A 14672-nucleotide genomic window follows, 5' to 3' on the forward strand; every position below is an offset into this window, starting at 1 on the left:
GAATCAAGAAGATGGAGGCTGTTCCTGGACGCCTGTCCTATGCGGCAGAGAGCTGTAGCACAGGAGGAGATCTTACCCCAAAATCTGTGTTGATGAACACTTAAGGAAAGTATAGAAATAACCCTTCACGTTTAAAGTCAGGTCTGTGGGTTCAGAGCTGGCAAAGACTGCCTGGAATTGAATGTGATGTTCTAATGAAGAACAACACGAACTATCAATAAGTGCTCGAATTAACTAGTGCTTCCTACTAGCAGGTCTGCATTTGGGGATTCAGAAGACCTTCCAGTATATTACTGTGTGGCCGTGAAATTATATTTTCTTCTCTATATACCTCTATTTCCCAGTAAGTGTAGTGTAGACAAGGCATTGACTTCCTTGCAAAGTTCTTTGTGAGGCCTAATGATGGAGCACCATATAAGAGCTGAAGTGTTGTCAGTAACTGGAGTATTTTGGGGCTTCAAAAAGTACTCTAGAGCTACCATTTCATTTTAATTATAAGGTCTTAATAAAAGACAGCATTAAGAATATTGTAAGAATAAAAACAGCAACTTAACCGAGTACAAGTAAAAAGTTTATAGATAGCGTATGCCCAAATTAACTTCAATTGTGTCTAGGAGATACGAATTCAAGTAGTAATAAATGAGCATGCATTCACTATGTGGAGGTCAGAAAGCAAGCTTGATCACAAACAGAAAATAGGCATGCTCATCTTCCATAGGAAAATATGATTTTGTAAAAGAAACAGTTATCTTTGTCCAGATAAAAATAAACATAACATAGTGACAGTGATACATACATGCTTTGTATAGAAGAACGTAGTTTTCTACTTCTATTAGTCATAAAATTAAAACTAAAAAATTTCTTGGGAATTGTATCTGTGTTCACGCTTGGGTTCTTACCTGGCAGAAGCCAAGGAACCTTTCTCGATTTTAAGTGATTATGGTAAGATTTCTGCCTTAATTATTTGCCATCTATGAATGTTGTTTAATGCATAGAGCTTGAGTTTTTAATTTAAACAGATGTTCTACATTTTACGTTTTCTTTTAAAAAACAAAACAAAACACAAGAACATCTTACATAATTTATTAGTGTCACAGATGAATTCTCCATGTCTAAGCCATAGTGAAATATTGTTTTACGTGCTCAACTCTTTGTTTAAGTTAAAAAAAAAAAAAAATCTATTACTGGGAGGGGCTACTTTCTCTGGCTTAGTATGTGGTGAGGACAGGTCATCATTGGGGTCAGTAATATGTAAGCATTTACAAAAAATGGGAAAAGCTTTCACTTCTTAATTAGAAAGGAATTAAAGAGGAATTAGAAGTGATGTCCAAGAAAGTGGGATAGCTAATCCTTACTCCAAATCAGCTGGAGTGTAATTAGAAACCTTAATTTTCACATTCCTGATGAGTTGCTCTGACCACTGTGTTACAGGATGTAGGAATTACTTGTCCAAGGTGTTTTCAGGACACAATACTGTCTTGCCTTCCGGATGACATGGAGGGAAGGGTGTCTGCTATGACAGTCCTGCTCTCTGCAGGAGAGTAAAGGAGCGTTGGTAGGATCTGGGTGATTGCAGTCATTGCCAGTGTTAACGGATGTAAAGCAGCACTAGTGTTTCTTCATCAGAGAGACTAGGAGCAATCATATGATCCACAATGATGTCTGGTGGCAGAAGTGAAGAGTTAGTAGATGCTAACACAAACTGCTGTGATGAGGTCTGCAAAAAAGTGTGTTGTGTCTGCAGTCCTCATCAAGGCAAGCGAATTGCCTAAGACAGTCTTGAGCAGAGTGATTGTAAGGAGCAGGACTTGTTTGTTCACCATGTCCAACCGATGTGGATTGTTAGGGTGTTTCTAAAGAATGGCAACACCACCACCCTGGTTCACCGGAGCTGCCTTGAATGTAATTACATTCTTGACTTTTGAAACATTCAGTTGTGCATTGTTTTCAAATCAAATGGAGCGTGCAGCAAAAAAATAGTTAAATAGTTTAATGCATATAAATAATTTTTGTTAGCATGTGTTTTTTTAATGTCAGATTGTAGTTCTCTTTAACAACAATGAAAATAACTTTCAGAGTTTTTTGGAATTCATGTAAAACTTTTTTGCCATTTTAATGTTAAGCAGTATTTATGTGCAGTATTAATATTCAAAGGATTTGTACCTAATTTCTATATTAAAAATATTTGGGATTTTCATTGTGTTTTTGAAGACAAGTGACAAATTGGGTATCTAACCACACAGCTACAGCAAAAGAAGCAGTATCAGGCTTATACTGATGTGAGTCCTCATAAACAATTTACTTACACAGATTTAATATTTTTCCTTTATGCATAGAAAAAGGAAATCCAACACATATAGCTGGAGTCATTTAAAACATTATTTCTCACTAGCTCTTCGCTGTCAGCCAAAGGCTACAGTCGGCAGCTGAGCTGCATTAGTGGATTGTGGTTGCTCTCATCTGCTTCAGTACAAAGTCAGGCAGATTAGTTTATACCTTGGCTGCCTGTCTTTGCGCTGAAGCAGTCTGTGCATTTATACAATTCCTAAAAGAACAGCTGTAGGAACTTGCTCTGCAGACTGTTCCAGCTGTTTCCAAAATAGTCTGTCTACTCTGTCAACTCCACGGGGCTCTGATACGGCTTTGTGTGCAGCCTAGGGCTTTTAAACGTTGAAAGAACAACAAGCGATCTGAACAAGTGAGGAATTTTTTAGAACCATTTTTGTCCAAATTGTATGTTGGGAAGAGAGGCAGTTTCTTACAAAAACAGGGACTGGTATTAATGAATTCATAAGAATAAAACTTGTAAAGTGTATTTGACAGTATTTAGCAGCTGCAGAATCTCATCATTTGTTCTATGATTTCATGCTGTCAAATTTGACAACATGAACTAGTGCCAGTCTTTGCTTTGGAAGACAATTTCCTTTTTATAAAAATTCTAATTATTAAAGCTAAATTTGGATTTCATTAAAAGGAAGTTGTTAGTCTTTTTTGTCACATAGCTTTCAAAAACTAAGTTGGTTCTACCTTTGACAATTTGTCACAATGATATTTAGTAAAAACCTTAAATTATATGCTGTATCTGCCTTCTGCTACCAATGGATGAAGTTGGTGTCAGCAGCACCAAGATATTGTTATTTTCGATAGACCTAAAACCTGTTTGTCAGTTGTGTAGAACCTATTTTTTTTTTTTTACTCATTTTCAGCCATGCTTAGTTGGGCATGCTTGGACTTCATTTAGCCAGAGACACTGTTGAGCATCCACTGCCTTCTAAAGTGAGGGTGTTCAGGGGAACTTGTCATGGCAAGGTTAATTTGTGGATGTTGTCACAGTTTGGGTTCTCTTGATGCACAGCCCTTTTTTTCTTCTAAAATGATAGTGCTTTTAACTCCCTTCTTGACTGTATTTTCAGGTAATGTAGGTGCAAGTTTGAATTAATGCAGCTTAGCAGCTGCTACCATACCCAGTTCTCTGGATGCAGGCCAGCTCAGCTAAGATGTCACTGGCCTTCTAAATTTTTCTTCATGTTCTCTAGTGCTACCAAGAAAAAAACAGGTTAAGTTATCCAACCATTTACCAGAAAACAATGTACAAGGTGGTTTTGGTGCAACATGTACCTCTATTAGCCATAGCAGCAAGCTAGTCTCCTGTCCTGCTTCCGTAGGATACGCCTGAATGCAAAACTTGTCAGAGTGTTCAGTTAGGTGCAAAAGGACTTGAGCCCTTTTCTGTCCTTCAGAGAGAATTTTCAAAGAGCAAAATACAGCCTTAGTGAAACAAGCAATGTGTGCTAGTAAACTAAGGGAGAAAGCGTAACATTCTAGGAATCAGTCAACCTACAGAGGCTGCAAATGTCAGCAAAATCAAGCTAGAGAGCTGGCAGAGTAGGGTGTATTTCTTGGGAAAATGCTTGGCTCAGGAATAAGACTCAGGTTGACAGTGGGCAAGGGGCTGGGACATCTGATAGGCTCCAAAACTACCAAATAATACCCTACAGTCTGTAGGAGCTCTCTGTATGTTCCTATATTCTTTTTAGATTTAAGTTTGGTTACATATCTAAAATGGCCCTGCTGGAGTCTTTGCATAGAGCCAGGTGTAAGGAGTACTAAGGTGTGAGTTTTTTTTTTTTTTTCCTCCCCTTTCCTGGCTCCCAGTTAATCAGTCGTGAGAATATGATTGGAAATTGTCTTGATGTTTTTACACACCAGCTGGGTAATTAAGGACCTGAGTGCTCAAGACCTACTTTCCCCTTCCTTAAGCACCGTTTGCTCTTCCACCCAATCTACATTATGTTCTTTAGGCCCTGCTGCAGCTCGTAAAACATTTATACCTACCATTACACAGAGCAAATATTACATTCTGTAGTGCTTGAACTGTGGCATTACTGTGTTACTGTAGCCTCCATACCCGACATGCAGTTACAATGAATTATGGACCTATATATTCTGCCTGAAGACTTGCAGGAGATCAGGTTTTCCTCTGCTTCCTTCCTCACCCAGCATCATAACCTGTTCATAATTTTGTCATCGGAAGTTTATGCCTGGCTTTAGTTAATGTACTTTCATTTCATGGTGGTCTATTTCTTGTCCTGGACCTTCCACAATGGTTTTGCAGATGGAGGCCCATTCTGACGTGCTGAAAGCAAAGAAATAAATATCAGTAAGCATTATGGGACGGGGAAGAATGGTTGTGTCAGTTACTTGTTATTCAATATATTGCTGTCTGATTTGGGTTCTGAATTGAAATATTGCTGAAAAAATGAAAAGGAAAAGTTCCCATAACGTTCATTAAAGTCTCTCAGATGAGAAGTCTCGTCAGCTACTTTAAAAACGCGTTCTGTGTGAAAAACTGTGAGCCCCAGTTCCTCCGTGGCTGTGAAAAATTCTTCCTCATGCAGCACTTGGTCAAAAATCACTTCAAGTTGCTGTCCTCTCACCTGGTGCTCCAGGAGGGTGGCAGTGGTAAAAAGGTACTAAATTTTCTGATGATGAAGTTTTTAAGTTTAGGAGAATACTGACGAGCAACTCTTAAATTTAGCTATTTTCCTTCTCTTCCTGGTGGTGGTGCAGGGAGCAGGAGAACCTCCCCATGCAGTGGGCTGATGGCCGTGCCAGGCCTCCGGTGTTCATCCAGTGGGCCTCAGGGACCACGGCACGGTTCCCAGGCTGCTGCTGGGGAAGGGTGAGCCCTCTTTGGGGAGGACCAAGCATGTGTTCAGGTGGTGCTGGGGCTACAGCTGTGTTGGATGTTTAGGATCAGAAGGTAGCTACCTGCCACATGGGGAACCACTAGGTAGGCTTGAGGGCAGGGCTGCTGTCGAGTGACCTCAGTAGGCCGGAGGAAGTGGCTGACAGGAGCTTTGTGAAATTCAGCATGAGCAACTGCAAACTCCTGCATCTGGGAAGGAATAACCCCGTGTAACAGTACGGGCTGGGAATTGACTGACTGGGGACAGTTCCACTGACAAGGACAGGGGAGTCCTAGTAGGCAGCAAGCTAAATAGGAGCCAGCAGCCTGCCTTGGCAGCAAAGAAGGGCAACAGCATCCAACAGCTGGTAGACTGAGGGAAGGGATTATCCTCCTCTATTCAGCACTCATTAAGCCTCATGTAGGCCTCATGTAAAATATTGTACCTGATTTTAGACCCCAAAGTACAGAAATTATATTGATGAGCTGAAGTGAGTTCAGCAGAGGCCACCAACATGTTCAGGGAGCACTTACCCTGTGAGAGGCTGAGGGACATGGGCTCGTTCACCCTTGGCGAGAGAGAGCTTTGGGGGAACCTGTTAGCAGCCTTCCAGTGTTGGTAGGAGGATGAGAGATGCTGGGAATAAACTGGAATGAGAGATTTAGAGTAGATTGAGGAAAAATATTTTCACCATAAGGACAGTCAAGCAGTGAGCAGTTGTTGAGGGAGATTGAGTAGTCTCCATCCTCAGAGGTTTCCAGACTGACTGGATAAAGCCCTGAGCAAGCTGATCTGACGTCAGAGCTGACCCAGCTTTGAGAGGTGGGTTGGACTAGATCCTCTCCAGAGATCTCTTCCAACTTCAAATATCCTGTGATCCTATGTGTGTGTAGGAGTATGTAAGTATGGATTGAGTACAGAATGAGTTCTGTGGAAATTATAGATGGAATATGTCTTCAGAAGAATATAGAGGCCACGGAAGTGGTTCACTATTGATAGGCAATATATAAAAATATATGTAACAAGGAGTACTTGAATTTCAGTGGAGAAAAGAAAAAGAAAAAACCAACAGTGTATCTGCTTTTCTCCACCTCCCCAGCGCTTCACAGATCCTATTTTAGCCCAGAACCAGCAAGGTCTAAAATGTTGATTGTCACCATATTCATGCACATATACCTTGCCTGGATTCATGTTGAATGCAACTGTCTCAAGGATTTTATAAATGACTTCCATTTACATCATTTGTGTAGAGAAGTAGGGCATGAGAACTGGAAAAACAGCTTTCAAAATATCAATGTAGCTGTCCTATTTGGAGACAACGCTTCAAATAGCTGAATTATTACGTGTCTACTGAAGTGAAGACATGCAGTAAGGGTGATGCATGCATTCTAGGTAAACGTAACATTGGTATTTGACAGTTTGCAAATACTTCATACAGTAAATGTCCCCTACTGAAATCTAAATGCAGCTATTAGCTATTTTCAACCGGGCAGCATTGATGTAATCAAGAATAATTGAGGAGCTGATTTTGTGCTATGTGAACATAAATGTCTGTCTTCCTGAATATGTTAAGATGTCTAGCATGTTGGCTTTCTCTGTGATCATATAACAAAAGTTGTTTGCATTGAATATGAAAGAATGGTTACAACTGTTTCGTCATGATCTGTCATAAGAATATTAAATAGCTGTAAAAAAAATCTATAATTACTTCCCTAAAACTGATGGTATTTCAGATCTTGCAGTGATAAAGGTTTTTTGGTCTTGCCTTAGAATTACTTTCAGACAAGGAATTATGCTCTTAGCCTAATCATGTCAGCATCAGAATACCTACAAAAAATAGATCAAAAGAAAAAGGGAAATTACTGAGATTTTTGTGCTGTGAATAGCATCAGTATGAATGTTATAAACAATCATGTTGACTGTAGTGAAAATACAAAATATTCAGGGGAGCAACTTCAAATGTAACTGAATTCAGGGACACATTGGCCGTTTCAAATATCACCTTGGACAGTTCTCATCCCCTGCCCTTTTGTTTGCTTCTTTTTCTGGCACAGTGACTGAAAAAACTTGTGTCAGCTGGAGATCATCAGACTTTCCTCAAGCCAGAGGATGACCAGAAGAGCTGCAAAACAGAGTGATGCTGTTGTTGTGTTGAAAATTTTGTTCTGTTTTGTTTTGTCAGAAGCAAAAATGATTGCAAATACCACATAAAGAAAATCTTACTCGACTACTAGAATCTTAATAGTTAGTTGTCTCCCTTGGGTACCTGGTCCTAGGAACCAAGCAAAGCAAACTGATCAGCTCTCTCAAAAACTGTGCATGGCAAGCATCTAGGTGCACGAAATACTTTGCTTATAGCAGGGTGTCAGTATGTTGGGATGGAAAAGGCAGCACTCTGTGGCAGGGTTAGAGAACTTACAAGGGTGTCTCAGCCACTGTCACCTCCTGTTGTTCGAAGTTTCATGCTAGCTTGTGATGGTAATGAGACAAGTAAGCAAGGCAAAATTCATATTTAGAGGTGATAAGCTTTTTTAGACTCTCTAATTCCGTTGGAAAAAAAAAAACAAAAAACAAGTTGGGTATGAACGATTTTATCTTCAGACCTCCTTAACCTCTGTTTCTTTTCGGTCATTTGATCTTCTTTAAGTAGAGACAATTATTCTGTTTCTTTGTCCCTGCATTTCCGTTTGTTTTGCAAGGAGTAAAAAAAAAAAAAAAAAAAAAAATTAGTCTTTGCTGCTAAGAGTTTATTTTAATACAGTTTATCAGGATCCAAAAGAAAGGTTGGGTCAGTCATCCAGTATCAGTTTAAACCTCTTTACATGTCCTGTGCATATCAGTATTTACTGGGAATTGGAGGACAGGAAACAGCTTGTTTTGGACCATAGTCTCTGAGAGAGAGTTCACTAAAACCTTTTGATACATTTTATGATGATTTCATGGGTCTCAGCTCAAGTCAACCTCTTGAAATTACGATAAAGATGTTGAAGTACTTCTGTCTCCATATATGTTGCTACTTACATTTTGTTTTGGACTTGCAGAATTCACATGCTCAGATGAACAGAGCATTAATTCAAGCTTCAGTTAGCACAGTTCAATTAGCATATGGAGAATGGGATTTGTATTCCATGTGCTGTGGACCAGTACTATTGTCTTGTTATCAACACATTTACATTAAAGATACTGATCAGTGCATGAAATATCTTAAATTTACTCGTGTTATAAAGATACTGGTAAGACCCCTTTGCTTTTTAATTTTTTTTATTTATTTGTTTTTGTTTTCAGCCTTTACCTATGCTATTCAGTATTTAACAATAATTGTGCTGAAACATGATATGCAACTTTCCTGTGTGTTATATTACATCTTTAACTCTCTTCTCCAAACTTATTATGCATTAGGACATGAGAATAAGCTTCAGTATTGACTGTCTCTGAAAGAGTCTCCTTTTTCAGTCTTTACATCTGCTCCAGCCGTGAACAGTATTCTAGATAATGGTTTATTGTGCTCACATCTCTTCAGATGTTTTTTGTTTTAGCTGAATCTGAACTTCAGGCACTCAAAAGACATCAAGCACTGCCTCTTCTGAAAGCTTTTCCTATGTTTCTGTTCTAGACCTTATGTATTTTTCCTGACTGAATATCTGTATCTGTCCTATTTCTGAATCTGCTAATTGCAAGCTGTTTAGCTTCGCTCTTCACATATCCCAAATACCTCCGTTTTCCCTGCTAGATAACTGGAGGTACAAAGCTCTGTTGTTCGCTTTTACAGCTGCACCAAGTGAATTGAAGCTGAAGCAAGGCCGAGGAAAGCTCAGACAAGACAAAGCAAGGCTGACCAGCCTTTGCCTTCATGCCTTGCACACTTGTTGCAAAGCCTGGGGCTTCTTACTTGCAGTGGCAATACTCAGCTACAAGGTTGCAAGTACTAAAATGCATTTAAAACACTATGCAAAAGAGCATAGCTTGCTTTTTATTTTATTTTCTATGATAACAGTAATGTCTGAGCATGCAGTGAGCTACTTCTTGATTTACATTTGGCCTTAGTAACTAAAATGTAATACAAATATTTCTCCTATGTGAGTATTTTACTGTCTGCTTACAGTCACCAGTTTAGATTGATTGCTCTGTGATGTTAACTACTAATGCAAGTAGCATTCTTTATAGGACATTCTCATTGTAATAAACAAGGAAAATTGTACTGATTGTTTTCGTTTGTCCTTTAAATTAAGAAATTGGTGATAGAGAAGTAACTGCCTTCTGGATGGAAAGTATATTTTAGGTTGAAACATGACCGATATAGAATTATAAAACAACTGACAGATTTTATGTTGAGCCTCAGTTTGCTGGAAGTAGGTGAAGTTGTTTCATTTCAGTTTTCCTGTTTGTTGCTGAAGCAGTGAAGCATTCAGAAAAAGACATTTTCACTTTGATTAAATGCCTAAAAAGTTATCTGGTTGGAGGGAAAAAAAAAAAAAGAAAAAAAAAAGAAGGGATGTTGCATAAGCTTTTAATATTTAATTTCTATACTCTAAGTATCCGGAAGAACATTTAGATCCTGTTTTGAAAGATGAATGCCATACATTGTAAAGTGTACTGAAGGCTCATTTGCAGTCATGGAGCTTGTTTGCTTCTCTAGTACGTACGTGCAGGGAAGAGTAGAAAGGGTTGAGTGGGCAGTTGGCAGTCATTCATTGTCAGTGATTGCTAGTCATTCATAAAATCTGCAGAGCTGAGAGGAGGAGCCAGCAGCAGCAGCAGCCTTTCAGGCTGCTGCAGAAGCTACGTGTTTGTGTAAGCACAAGTGATTCTAGAAGCTGCTCAAATACAGCGTGATGAATATAATGAGGCGATGCACACCAAATGCGCCTAATTAAAAGAAGCTGCTTAGAATAAAGCAGAATGTTTCAATTCTTTTCTCCTCGAGCCCAACACCATTTCGTGAATGTGGAGATCTAGCAGTTCAGCTAAACGCAGTAAATCACTTTCAAGGAGTGCCCTCTAGTCTGTGATACCATCTGGAGCATGTCTTTGCCTTTAAAACGAGCAGTTTTAGGAAATTAATGGGTCTAGATCCACTGACAAAATGGAATATTTGAGGTGAATAAGGAACATATTCTTGGACCACATAATTTTCAGACATAAACGGCAGTGAAAGCATAATTTCAAGGAGAGATAATGTTGGAAGAAGCAAGCCATCCTCCATGTCCTCGCTCTTAAAATTTCTGCACCTATATTTTTCCCCTCGTTGCAGTGACTGCCAGTCTAATAGATAATCTTGACAGGATTTTATTTCATCCATGTGTCCAAAGTGGGGAAGTTACAGTAAGTTGAGATAATTCCACTTCTAATTTATAAATCTGATTTATTTGAAACTAGGTGTGAGTAAATGCGGTTCTGTCAGATACTCCATCTCTCATAGTTTGCCCAGTGTGGTTTGCTGCTTCTCACAAAGCTGTAGATCTCAGCAGGCTGATCGAGTACTGGCTGGGACACAGTGTTTAAGGCTGGCTTTATGTCCAGGCTGCCATTGCATTTAAATTGGAAAACTTAACTTGAAAGTGGCAGGCTCTTTGTTGCAAGTCAGGGCTTATGATGTTGAATTATGAAACACTATCCCCATACACAACCAGAATTATCCATTGAGAAGTGCAATAATCTGAGCTTCCCTCCATTTGACCTGTTTGCAGGTAAGTCTTGGGTCTAATCCTGCTCTAAATACAGTTTGGAAAAACGTAATGGTGTGCTAGATTTTGTTTTGAACGAAGATTTGGAGCACTGTGCACGTCTGGTTTACATAGCACCGCAGACTGAATATGCTTGTTCTTTATCAGATGGTAGAATTTCAAAGCGACCTCAGTGTCTCTCGAACAAATAGCTAATTAAATTGTACATTGTAGTCTCTTTGAAAGTTATTTGGGAGCCCTGATTAAAATATATATAAACTTCTCTATGGCAGTGTTCCAGTGAAAAATGCACGTATGCTTCGTCCTTTCAGGAGGTCTCAAGTTGTAGTTCAGGCAGCTCAAATTATTGCAGTCACTGCTTTCACCAGGGTTGAGCACCCCTTGGGGCGCTGTTTTCCCTTTGTTCTCATGAGTTTCTCAGTGCTCTCATTAGTATTAACAAGTGTAATATATGTACATCAAAGGAAAATACACACTTAAGGAAGGAATACTGTATGTGACCTGCTGGGAGATTACTGCTTGCTAGATGTGTCCGGAGGTACAGCTTTCCCACGTGTGTTGCTTTTTCTACTGGAGCTGGACCAACAGAGTTGCATGTACCCAAAAATATCCCTTACTGTGGCAGACCTGATTTCTCTTTTGGGATGGCCAGGTGCTCAAGTCCAGCAGCATGTGTGGAGTTTAAAGACACAGCCATAAATACACACGCGGTTCATTGATGCAAGTGAAGTGATTTACAGGTGCCTAGAAGGTATCTGTTCTTCAGGTACGTTGGTGTTGAATTTTGGTTCCTTACATTTTGAAAAATGAAGTGCTGTACAAACACAGTTTTTGAAACCATCTCTCTTCCTTTTGAAGACAACAACAGAATTGAATTTCACAACAGAAGGGAGAAATCAAATGTATTGAGCTTGTTTCCCACTTTAGTGGCATTTTGTCTTTCAGATGTTTCAAGTTATGTATTGTCTGTTTACAGGAAGGCCGTTCAGCCAGGTGATTTTTGAAGGCTTGCTTGAAGTCCTTATCTGTTATTGGAGAACAGTTATTATTAGAGATGAGTGGGTATGATTTATTTGATTACACTATGTACATAGCTGTCCATATGTAGCTCTAACCGTTATATAAGGGAATATGATGCCCTGAAAGCAGACTGAAATACATGCAGGCTCTCACTTTAGTAACTGTAAGCATCCACAAAGAACAGCTCTTAAAGATACCTTTTAGGTTTCTCACCACCCCTTTTACCACCGCAGTCAGAAGCTAGGAGAGCAGCAGCAGATTCACCAGAGAGCTTTCTGCTGACCTACTACTGCGGAGCACATGTATTGCAATATACTGGATAGCTTTTAATTGCTGTCCGTAGCCAGCACTGCAGGTTTTGGTGTTCTGAAATAGGTAACACCTTCTGAAATAGGTAACATCTAACAATGTTACTTTTTAAAAGGATTAATCCTTTGAAATAAAATGTAAAACAGATAAAAGCCAGCCCATCAGTGCAATGCATCTCACAGCTGTAATCAGAATGGCAGTTTCTATTTTTAACTTGGCAGCTTCCCCCTGTAACAGGCTACAGCTTTCAGTGACATTTCAGATATAGCTAATATCCGCTCAAATTTTTTTGCCAATATGGGGTCTCAGATGTAGATTGAAGATAGCAAACACTTGTCTTACATGCCTTAATGAAAAAGCTACTGATCTCAGAACTTGTTTAAGGTAGGAGATGTGTCACAGAATGGTGGGACTACTGGCATGGAAAGAGATTTGAGGGAGGCAATCAAAACACAGCTCCTTCTCTCCTGCCTGATGAAAGACGACTTGGCTCTGACTATCCACTCCCCATATTCAGGCAGTTATCTCAGCAAGCAGCAGCTCTTGGGCCTTTTTGGAAAGGGCTCCATGTTTTGCAGGAAGAAAAAGTAAGCCTGCAACTCCCCGCTTTCCTCCTGCTCTTCTCCTCCTGCCAGTCCTGGCCACAGTTTCTCTTGTTGCTTAGAGTCAGAAGATGGAGCCTTTCCTGGGAATCTCTCCTTTGTTTCCCCAGATGCCCAGCACTTCTGTGACAAATCAGAATAAAATACCAGTAAGTATCTGTCACTGTCCTCAGGTAAGGGAAAGGTTTCTTAGTAAACTTTTGATTAGTGCTGTCAGCCCCTCCTCAATTTGGCCTTCCTTGAAAACTGGTAATACAGTTTGTTTTTCCAAAAGAAGAGCAAAAATAGCCCCATCTTATTCTACGTCTCCCAAACAACAGCAGTGATGGTTGTGGAGAGTGAGAGGAAGGGACTGCACAAAGTGGTCCAGCTCACGTGGTCTTGCCACTTAACCTTTTCTATCATCTTTTGTTAGAGCCAAAATACAGGACTGGATGGACCACTGGTCAGAACTGGTAGAGCATTTATCGTGTTTGTATGTTGTTTCTTACACAGTGTTAACAACTGTATATGGAAATGATGTAGTTGGTCAGAAACATCATAGTCACAAATTTGATTCTTTACCTTGGAGCATTTAAAAAAAACAAACAACATACAAATACCTCTGTGAAATAAGTGCCTTGGCTGCTGCATGGTTGAATGATGTACCCACAGAAACACTTCTCCATACTTTTTCTTTACTGGCAATTCACATTCTAGTCAATCTCCTGTCTCAGTGCTGCTTCTCCCACACATTGCTTCTTCCTCTTCTGGTTTTCTGTTTGCTTTTTTTGTTAGGAAAAGAAAATGTCAAAGAGCTGGTAATATGGACTAACTGACGAGTACTGAGTTGCCATCCGTATTACTAAAAGAGGATGCGTCAGGCTGCATATCAGATCTGCAACAACACTGACATCCTCAAATGATTATGAGAAAATTGCTTGTTAATTGAAAGGAATAGGTACATCTGTATCTAGAGTGCCTATGGCTCAGTGTAAAGTAAGCATGTAAAACAAATGAGATGTTCCTAGATGTGCGTATTTCTTGTGGCTATGAAAGAAACCTAGGGTGGCTGGCTCCAATGTGGATGAGTCAAGTTACGTGAGTCAAGTCTCTCTGTGTAAGGCAGAGACATTCATGGAGACAGAAGTAGTGTTGCTTATTTCCTGATCCAAATCATTTATCTTTTCCATCTTTTTTAGATAGCCGTGTGCTCTGTCTCGTAGCCCAGATACAAGGACAACAGGCTGGACGTTTCTTAAGAACTTCAAAAATTCAGGTAGCATCTTTACTGAAATCTCTCAGGTTTCATGAGAGCTTATCAGTCAACTCAAAACTCTCCCTTCGAGCCTAAATGCTTTTGAAAACCATTCCAAAAGGGCCTGTTCCAGGGTGAAGACAGTACATATTTAAGCATGCTTCTTTCAAAAGACCTGTTTGCAGACCGTGGTGCTGTCTTGTATGGCTGTAGTGGAGACTTTCAGGAAAAGTATGTCCAGATACCTTCAGGAGAACCGTAAGGAAGCAATCCATGTTAAAGGCTCTTTTCTTAGCTTGTTCTGTTGGAACTATCTCAGAGCATGGTTCAAGATTCATTATTGCTGGGAAACGGACCCTTTCTTCTTTTGTTACAGTAGAGCAGGTAGAGTTTGAGAGAACTGGTACCTTCTTGTGTGGCTTTGCGAAGAAGGGTACTGGAGGCTATCTTGGAAGATACTACAAAATTCATGCTTCAAGGACACAATTCAAGCACATGTCGTAAGAGCACCTGGTCTCAGCAGAACTGGAGGTAGGGAAGAATTTCCAACAGAGGCAAGAGGGCACCTGAATTTGCTGGCAGAGAGCAGCAGTGTGTGTGCTGGGGCAGCATTTCCTAGCCTGCTTCCAGC

The 14672-nt window shown here is 39.9% G+C and overlaps 1 protein-coding gene across 30 annotated transcripts in view; it reads left to right on the top strand.

The window, feature by feature from the left end:
• Window positions 1-14672, top strand: part of RIMS1 (regulating synaptic membrane exocytosis 1) — a 317413-nt gene that overhangs the window by 42369 nt on the left and 260372 nt on the right. The gene's annotated exons all lie outside the window — the stretch shown is intronic.

The sequence above is a fragment of the Anser anser genome (genome assembly GCF_964211835.1).
Source record: "Anser anser genome assembly, chromosome: 3".
Lineage (NCBI taxonomy): Eukaryota > Metazoa > Chordata > Aves > Anseriformes > Anatidae > Anser > Anser anser.